Source organism: Dioscorea cayenensis, chromosome 2 (genome assembly GCF_009730915.1).
Source record: "Dioscorea cayenensis subsp. rotundata cultivar TDr96_F1 chromosome 2, TDr96_F1_v2_PseudoChromosome.rev07_lg8_w22 25.fasta, whole genome shotgun sequence".
In the NCBI taxonomy this organism is placed as follows: Eukaryota; Viridiplantae; Streptophyta; class Magnoliopsida; order Dioscoreales; family Dioscoreaceae; genus Dioscorea; species Dioscorea cayenensis.
In genome coordinates this window covers 10,342,027-10,351,415 of record NC_052472.1, presented here as the reverse complement: position 1 = coordinate 10,351,415, position 9,389 = coordinate 10,342,027, and the positions used below count along the sequence as shown (strand labels likewise).

Here is a 9,389-nt window from a genome sequence, read left to right as displayed (position 1 = left end):
AAGATCCACGCCCGTGTGGAATTTCCACACGGGCGTGTGAAACACTTAGAGAAATTCTCAGGAGGACAAAGAAACCACAGGCGCATGTGGATGCCCTTGTGGGTCGGGCACACGGGCATTGGGAATTTTCACACGCTCGTGTGGATGTGTTCAGAGGCCAACCCGAAGCACACAGGGGCGTGTGTCTGCCCCTGTGAAGCTCCCCTGTGGAGTCACACGGGCGTGGGTAATTTCCACACGCCCGTGTGGATGTACAGAACACCGGCTTTTCTTTAAAACTTCTTTGTGTTTCTTCATCCTTCACTCCAAAAACATTTAGAGAACACACCCTTGCACTCTCCTGACTTCACAGCGTCGTTTTCTAGTTTTTTTATTCTCATTTTGTCAGTAAGCTTCTCTTTCTAATTTTTTTCTCCCAATCTTCATTTATTTTGCAGCACCAGCATCATCTTCACTAGTAGTGGCAGCAGATGCACCAGCAGTAGACACACGCTTGATGCGTCTTTACTTTCCTTTGTTCTTATTTTCTTGTATTTTATTTTCGAATTTTATTTTGGACTTGCACTACTCAGAAAGGACTCTTCCTTCTGAGTATGTCTTTTATTTGTGTTATCTCGAGTTGTATTTAATTTATTTTCTTTTATATACACGAGTCATTTTTGTTTATTGAGCTTCACTGAACCCCTTTGTGTATGCGTGCAGATGGTCTTATTAGTATGGGTTGTGTGTGCTTCACAACCCGTTAGAACTTCACTCCCAAGGATTTAGCTCCATCAAATACAACATTAAGAGTCATGGGAGTATTGTTTCAATTACCCACTCCCACATATTTGCTTGATTGCTATACTTTCTATTGTGCTTGCATGCATACATTGAGGTCAATGTTCATCTTAAGTGTGTGTGTGTGTGTGTGTGTGTGTTGGGAGGGGGGTGGGGGGGCAATGTTAATCTTAAGTGTCTTTTTACACAAGTTTTGATTGACATACATGCTCACGTACCCAATGGTGGTTCACCTTAGTTGTAATGTTTGTATTCTTGAGTTTATGAGAAGTTTTATCATTAAATGTTCTCATGCTCTAGTTTTTACTTGAATTTCTAGAAATGTTTGCCCGATTAATGTTTATGCACCACTCACTCATGAAACTCTTTTGGAAACTCAACTTCGATGTTTAAGGGGACTAATTAGTTTTGTTTCTTGATCTATTTTGCTAAAATAAATGGGAAATGAAAAGAAAAGAAAAAAATAGATTGTTTAGTTGAGCATTGAGGGTGGAAAGAGTTACCACCTATGAAGTATGAAGCTACTCTCATAAGTCGGATACTAGTTATGCCCTAATGAGAGAAAGAGCTATCTCATGGGATGAGTGAAAGCTACCACCCCGGTAAAAAGAGCTATCACCTTGAAAGTGTGAAAGCCACCTTATCAGCCGTTTTGGAAAGGGCTACCTTAGAGGATGTGTGAAGCTACTACCATCCTTTTGTTTTGTTATGCTTGTAGATAAATAAGTCTCTTGTACTTAGAATTTTGAGGAGTATAGTTTAGGTTTACTTGAGTGAGTTTACACACACTTACACTATATCGGGTTTGTTGCCCTTTTTCATTCAAGTTTTTAGCTAGAGCATTGATTTTTCGTATTTAGTATTAAAAGTTCCCTTTCTTGTAGAATGCTCTCTTAGCATGCTTTGGTGAACCTAAGGCCAAGCACTTTCAATTTTTCCTTCTTCTATGCTTCAATGTTTTATTTTTGCTTGAGGACAAGCAAAAGCTTAAGTATGGGGGAGTTTGATAAGTTCTTGTGTGTCAAGAATGCGAAGTGTTCTTTCCTTACGATGAGCATTACTTTTTTCAGGTTTAAGCACTAATTCATGTGTACTTGTGTTCTTTTGCGCATTTAGGGTTGTGAAGCTAAGTATTAAGAAAATAAGCCAAAAGTAGATCATGAACGCACTATTTGGTGGAATCTTGGAAGGAACAAACGCGTAGACATAAGTGGGGACCTAAGATACGTGAATGTGTGCCAACCTCCATGTATTCAAAGTCATTACAATGAGTTGGAGGGCAGGAAGCCAGTCACATTTGCGTATCCCGACTTGTCATTAATAGCAAAATCTTCACCATTGAGGACTTTGATTGAATAAAAGTTGCAATCTACGGTATAAACGTGTGCCCATTTATGTTGCCTCGACGAAAAATGTGGAATTGGGAGTGTTTTGGCAGAGCACTGTAGCAGGTCATTGTAGCAATTACTGTTCACAGCCTGGCGAAAATCAGGTTTCCAGAGAATCCACACAGGCTTGTGGAAATTCCACAGGCCTGTGTGGAGAATCCACAGGGGCGTGTGGATGCCCGATTCTAGCCTTATTTAAGCCATGATTCAGCCCGATTTTTGGAGGAATCTTTCACCCTTCTCTCTAACTTTTCTCTATCTTGTGGGAGTCCGTCGGCTAGGGTTTAGAGAGGCTTTTGGCAAGTCTTTGGAGCAGTTCTATGGATTCGACACCGTGCTTCGCTTGTAAGAAGGTTATTGGGGGAGTTTTCATCGGCATCGATCTAGCGAGGTGTGCCCTAGGCCAGACAAGGGGACCTTTGGAGAAGATGAGGCTACTCCACAAGGCCATCGACATAACTACCGTGGGGGTTTTCCTATGGATTACTTATTTTTACTTTCCATTTCATTATTGATTGTATCTTGCTCCATGGAGAGCTAAACCCCCTAGTGGGTATTTGGATTTTGTAAACCCTAGGATATTAATGTTTCTTTGACCTTTTATTATGCTTTCCTTAATTGATGTCTCTAATTGAGTTCTAATCTTGAATGCTTATTGAATGATTTCTCCCTTAGAGTGACACTAGGGTTGAGAGTTCATCTTGGTAACCTTTGTGGATGGGTGACATGCCATGAGGGTTAGACAAAGCTAGATTGGAGAGTGTTGAGGGGGTGAGTCGAGAGGTAGCAGAGCGTCCCCTTTCCCCTCCGGTGTGATTTATCCTATCTCCAATTCCTAGAGCTCTTTGTGGTTACAATAGAGTGAAGAACTAAAGGGCGAACTCCACTAGGGCTTAGTTGCGTGAGCAACAGAGTGAAGCGTTGAAGCGACTTTAGTATCTGGGGTTTAATTGTGACTAGGGGTCTTTCGTTTGGACCAAAGGGTTAGATCTGCACATAGTAATAGGGTTTATCACTAGGAATCCCTAGAACTCCATGCAACTTAGCACTGTATGAGGTGTTGAGACTGAGCGATTTCTCCACCCGGACATAGTGTAGAGTTAGTCACGGCTGACCTTTGGTTTAGCACCGTGTGCTTCAGGATTTCCACAATTGCTAAACCTAGTGGGATTTATTATTCATCTTTGTTTGGTTAAGTAGCAATTTTATTATTTTTATTCCCTACTCCCTGTGGATATGATACCCCACTCACTTGGGATTTATTACTTCGACAAACACGTGCACTTGCGGGTCACATGCAAGGGGTGTTGTCAACAACGAATGGAGCTATCGGCCAACTGTAAAGTCATGCGGGTTGGCCATGGTTCTCCCAACCCCAATTTCTGAAACAGTGGGTATGGCATGACATTTATACTAGCTACCAAATTGGCCAAAGCTTTTTCTTCCACCAAACCTCCGATTACTCAAGGTATGATGAAGCTTCCTGGATCTTTCATTTTGTTTGGCAACTTTTTCTGAAGCATTGTCGAACAATTTCCTTCCAATACCACAGCCACAGCTTTCCTCCATCTTCCTCTTGTTAGTCAAGAGGTCCTTTAAGAACTTCACATTTCGAGGCATTTGGGACAATGCCCCTACGAAAGGAATTTTGATGTGCAACTATTTAAAGAGATCCAGAAATTTTCTAGTTTTGCTCATCAGTTTGATCCTTCTTCAAACGTGCCGGATAAGGAATTCTTGGAGCATATGAAGGGAGTTTCTTACACAGCTGGCCCCTTCTCCTTGTCTTGCACATTATCTTTTGGCTTCTCTTAAGGAATTTCAGCAGTCTTCCCAGTGGGGGGTTTTCTCTTGAGCAATTTCAAAATTTTTCTCGGCAATGAGCTTCTCTTGGAGCTCTCGACCACTCTTCAAAGTGATCGCTTTAAGTTGCTCTCTTGGGTTAGTCTCAATGTTACTTGGCAAGCTTCCTAGAGGATGTTCCGCCAATAACTCGCTATTTATCCCACTTAGTTCTCCATATTATATAGCAAAGAGGTGTGATTTTGGAGTGTCACCTCTAAGTTTTTAGAAACCTTGTGTCGCTTGATTGAATGAATTTGACAAAACCCTTTCCAATTCTGAAACTCTCTCCGGAATCGAAGGTGTTTGCTGAAATCTTGGTCGAGCAGCTGCTGTTTTTTGCTGCCCTTGATTTTCCCATGAATGATTTGGGTGGTTTCTCCACCCTTGGTTGTAGGTGTTGCTATAAGGATTGCTTTGTCCTCTTCCCAAATTACCCACAAAGTCTAATTATTCAATTGGGGCTGAAGTAGCAATCGAAAAAAGACAATCGGATGGCATATGCAAACCCCCACAACCATCATAACTTTTTATTACGGCTACCCTTGGTGAAGTCAATGTATCCAATTTCTTGCTCAATGCCTCTACATGGGCTACCAAGGATATAACCGCATCAATTTCATGGAGTCCGGCCACTTTCTTCCTTTCTCTTGCATTCCATTTGTAGTTATTCAAACCCATTTCTTCAATCAATTGCCGGGCTTCTTTGGGGGTCTTGTTCCCCATTGTACCTCCCCTGCAGCGGCATCCAGAAGTTGTTTATTGCTTGAGCTCAACCCGTTATAAAATGTATTAATGATCATCTACTCGAGGAACCCATGTTGTGGACACTTCCGCAAGAGGTCATTGAATTGTTCCGAAGTCTTAAACAAAGTTTTAAGCTTCATCTGAATAAATGAAGATATCTCATTACTAAGCTTTGTCGATTTCCGCGGAGGGAAGTACCTTGCAAGGAAAGGTTCAACCATTTCATTCCATGTTGTGATGGAAGCTCTTGGCAATGAATGGAGCCACTATTTGGCCCTTCCTTTTAAAGAGAATGGGAAAGCCCTCAAGCGAATTGCATCATCAGAAACTCTATTGTTCTTCAACATATCACACACTTCAAGGAAGTTCTCAACATGATTGATCAGGTCTTCATCGGTTAACCCTATTAAACTGTGTGGACTGTTGTACCATTTGAATAAAAGTCAGCTTCAACTCAAAATTCTGGGCTGCTACCGGTGGCCTCACAATGCTCGATTGTGTGCCATAAATAGTAGGTCTAACAAAATCTGAAAGTGTTCTTCATTGGCCCTCTTGTTTAGCCATGTTTTCAGATTCTTCACCCTCTATTTCAGCTGAATGATTCTGTTCTTACACAGGTTCTTTACCCCTTCTACGAAGTGTTCGTTCAAGTTCAGGATCACCTTCAACCAATGTCGAAAGGTTTCCCTCGGGTCATAACCTGGAGCTGCAACCAAAGAAAGAAAAACAAATCAGAACTATGGAAGAATAAGAAAGTGTGAAATAGAATAAATGGTGAATAGTTAAAATAGCAAAGTGCAAAGTGCTTCTAAAATGCCTATTCCCCGACAACGGTGCCAAAAACTTGACAATAGTGCTTGTGCGTATTGTACCACAAGTGCACAGGTTTGTCGAAGTAATAATACCTAGGTAAGTTGGTTATCGTATCCACAGGGAATATTGATCAAAAACACAAAGATTGCTATCTAACTAAGTGAAGATAAAACGATGGTGATATGAACAAGAATCAATGCAAATAGAACTAAGAAAAGGGAAAGGAAACGCAAGTAAATGGTAGAGAGGCAATCTACCAAAAGTGGGGTACCCGGACATTGCTCACCTAGGGCTAACATTTCAAGTGCAAGACTAATCATTATGCCTCCTAATTTATATTTAATGATTCATGGAAATCCTAAATCACACCTCCCCAAACCTAAGGTCAACCGTGACTAACCCTACATTATGTCTCAGTGGAGAAATCGCTCAGTCTCAACGTCTCACACTGTGTAGGGTTGCTTAAATCTCTAGGGACTCCAAATGATAAACCCTATTTCTGAATGTTGATCTAACCCTTTGGTCCAAGTGAAAGACCCTAGTCACAATTAAGCCCTAGATACTAAGGATTATTTCAACGTTTCACTCTATTGCTTGCGTAACTACGCCCCAGCAGAGTTCATCTCCTAGCACTTTACTTTATTGTAACCGTAAAGAACTCTTGGAACATTGAGATAGGATAAATCACACCGGAGGGGAAAGAGGACATTCCACTACCTCTCGACTCACCCTCTCAACCCTCTCCAACCTAGCATTGTCTCACCCTCATGGTCTGTCACTCATCCATAAAGGCCACCAAGATGGATTCTCAACCCTAGTGTCACTCTAAGTGAAAATCAACTCAACAAGCATTCAAGATTGGAACTCAATTAAAGACATAAATTAAAGAAAGCGTAATAAAAGGTCAATGGAACAATAGCATCCTAGGGTTTACAAGTCCAAGTACCCACTAGGGTTTTAGCTCTCCATGGAGTATAATACAATCAATAATGAAATCAAAAGTAAAGATATGCAATCCATGGATAAAACCCCCTCGGTGTTCATGTCGATGGTCTTGTGGAGTGGTCGCGTCTTCTCCAAAGGTCCCCTCGTCAAGCCTAGGGCACACCTCGCCGGATTGATGCCGACGAAAGCTCCCCTAATAACTCTCTTCTAAAGAAATGTGGTGTCGAAGGCCGTCATACCTTTCCAAAGACCTAGCCAAAGCCACTCCAAACCCTAGCCGCTGGCTCCTCCAAAGATGGTGAAGAGATGTGCAAAAGATGGGGAGAAAAATCCTTTTCTCGGGCTGAAATCGCGACTTAAATAGTGCTAGAATCGAGAATCCACATGGGCGTGTGGAATTTCCACACGCCCGTGTGAATCTGCAGAACTTGATTTTTCAGCGGCCTGTGAATAGTAATTGCTGTAGTAAATTACTACATTGATTTGCCACATTAACCTACTACAGTACTCTGCCAAAAATACTCCTGGATTGACACTTTTCATCGAGGCAACATAAACGGGCACACGTCTATGCCGTAGATCGCGTCGCATCTTCAATAAGGGATAATAATGACAAAGATCTTGCTAGCATTGCACAAGTCGGAATACGCAAATGTGACTACCTTTGTGCCCCTCCAAACCATGTAATTTCTTGAGCACATGGAGGTTGACACACATTCACGTATCTTCGAAACAAAACTTGTGCCTTCACGTTTGTTCACTCCAATAATTCATCAACAAAGTGCAATCACAATCTATTTTGATCTCCTTCCTCTATATTTGACTCCACAACCCTACATGCACAAAAGTAACACAAATACACATATATTAGCGCTAAAATCTTATAAAAGTAATGATCATCGTATGAAAAGAATACTTCGTATTACTAACACACAAGAACTTATCACACTTTGTAGGAAAAATGCTTGCTTACAAGGTCTTACGACAAGGCTATCATTGGAAAAGCTTTATGAAAGATGCAATGGCTTTGCTAGGTCAAGTATATGATATAATTATATCATTCTCACAATCAACATCAAGCAACCACTTAGTTTACCCAAATCACAAGCCCATGTCTCCTTGTTATCTGAAAGATGAACATTTTTTAGCCTTTTTCAAAAGTGATTAAACAACCAAAGTTCCTTATGTAACATCCTTAAAACGTATGTAACTTCATAATTGATATGCTTCGTATGTAGTGTAGTCTACATATGGACCCGAATAATTGACATAATTAGTCATATGCCATAAGGGGCCAAATTGATGATTTGTTTGTTTTTACTGTAGTGAATTTTTAAAAGGGTAAAAATGGTGATTCATGAAATTACTATAGCACTACTTTACTGTAGTATTGTGAGTTTTCTTGCTAACTCTTTAAATTAAGGGTGTGTTTGGTTCGTCAAAATTGAAATAAGGGTAATGGAATGGAAATAGGAAGGGTAATGTGAATGAGGGTAATTGGAATGAAAAATGTTCGGTTTGAATGGAAATTTATTAGAAACGTAAAAAAAAAATTTACTTATTGGGATTGGGAAAGTAATGGAAGGATATATGGTAAAATTACTTTTATGACCTTAATATAAATGAGTAAATTTGTTTATAAAATATTTTAAATATCATTATATATTTTATTTATTACAATTAATTATTTAAATTACTTACTTTCATTTAATTAAGAGTAATAATTCCTAGGCCGAATTGATAGTTCAAATGACGTAGATGAAAAGTTGGCATCCATATCAACATCTACATTATTCTTCATATCTCTCTTTTTTTGAAAAAAAATTTAATTTTTTTATAATCTAAACCATTAATGTTTTGTAATTTTTAAAGTTTAGGGATATATACTAAACTCTAAACCTTAATTCCTTAAAATCTTAAACCCAAATACTATAAAAATCTTACACACAAAATTCAAAAAACCTAAACCCTAAATAATAAACCATAAACCCTAAATCCTAAATGCTAAACGCTAAACTGAAAATAGCAAACCCCCTACGATGGGTTTGTGTTCTACAATTTAGGGTTTAAGAAGGGGTTTATTTAGGATTTAGAAAGGGGGTTCCCAATTTACTATTTAGATGATATAGAGAAATTAGGTTTTTTCTAATAAAATAAAAGGAGGGAGAAAGAATGACGTATATGCTAACATGAATGCCAACTTGGCATCCACGTCATTCAGACTATCAATTCAGCCTATCTATCGGCCTTAATATCATTATTATTTAATTAAATATATCATCAAGGGTGAAAATATCATTTCACTTTAATTATTTTGATTAAATCTCTAGATTAATCTATGTTAATAATTAGTAATTGCAATTATTATATATAATTTAAAATTTAAATGCATTTTTTTTATTTGAAATAAATATTTGTTTAATATATAATTATTATATAATTAAAATAATTAATTATTAATTATTTTAATATTAAAATATCTATATGGTTTATGTGATTTATGTGTTGCATGTCTTCGTGACGTGGATGGCTTATATGGTTTTATGATTTTTGTGTTGTGGATGGTTAGGTGAAAATTCTAATGTGTCTATGTTTGTTGGTTCTATGAAAGTGGCAATGGTATACGGTTATATGATATGTTTTTTTATTTTTTTCATCATTCAACGGTTTATATGAATTATATGTCTTTGATTTTAAGCTTAAGTATTTCATATATTGTAGTTTTGCATTATAGGGTTTATGTGGATTGAGAAGTACAAACATCAACTGACCTTGTTTTGTATGTACTAGTTTTGTTTGTATTGGAATAATGGAAATTAGGCATCGAAGCCTAGCAAAATGAATTTGTGTTTTGTGTTTAAATCGGCTCATGGA

The 9,389-nt window shown here is 38.6% G+C and overlaps 1 non-coding gene across 1 annotated transcript; it reads left to right on the top strand.

Moving 5' to 3' along the window:
* Positions 1–4,823: 4,823 nt before the first annotated feature.
* Positions 4,824–4,930, top strand: LOC120281513. The gene has a single exon (XR_005542658.1). It is a non-coding gene; the product is annotated as a small nucleolar RNA R71 (small nucleolar RNA).
* Positions 4,931–9,389: the final 4,459 nt, after the last annotated feature.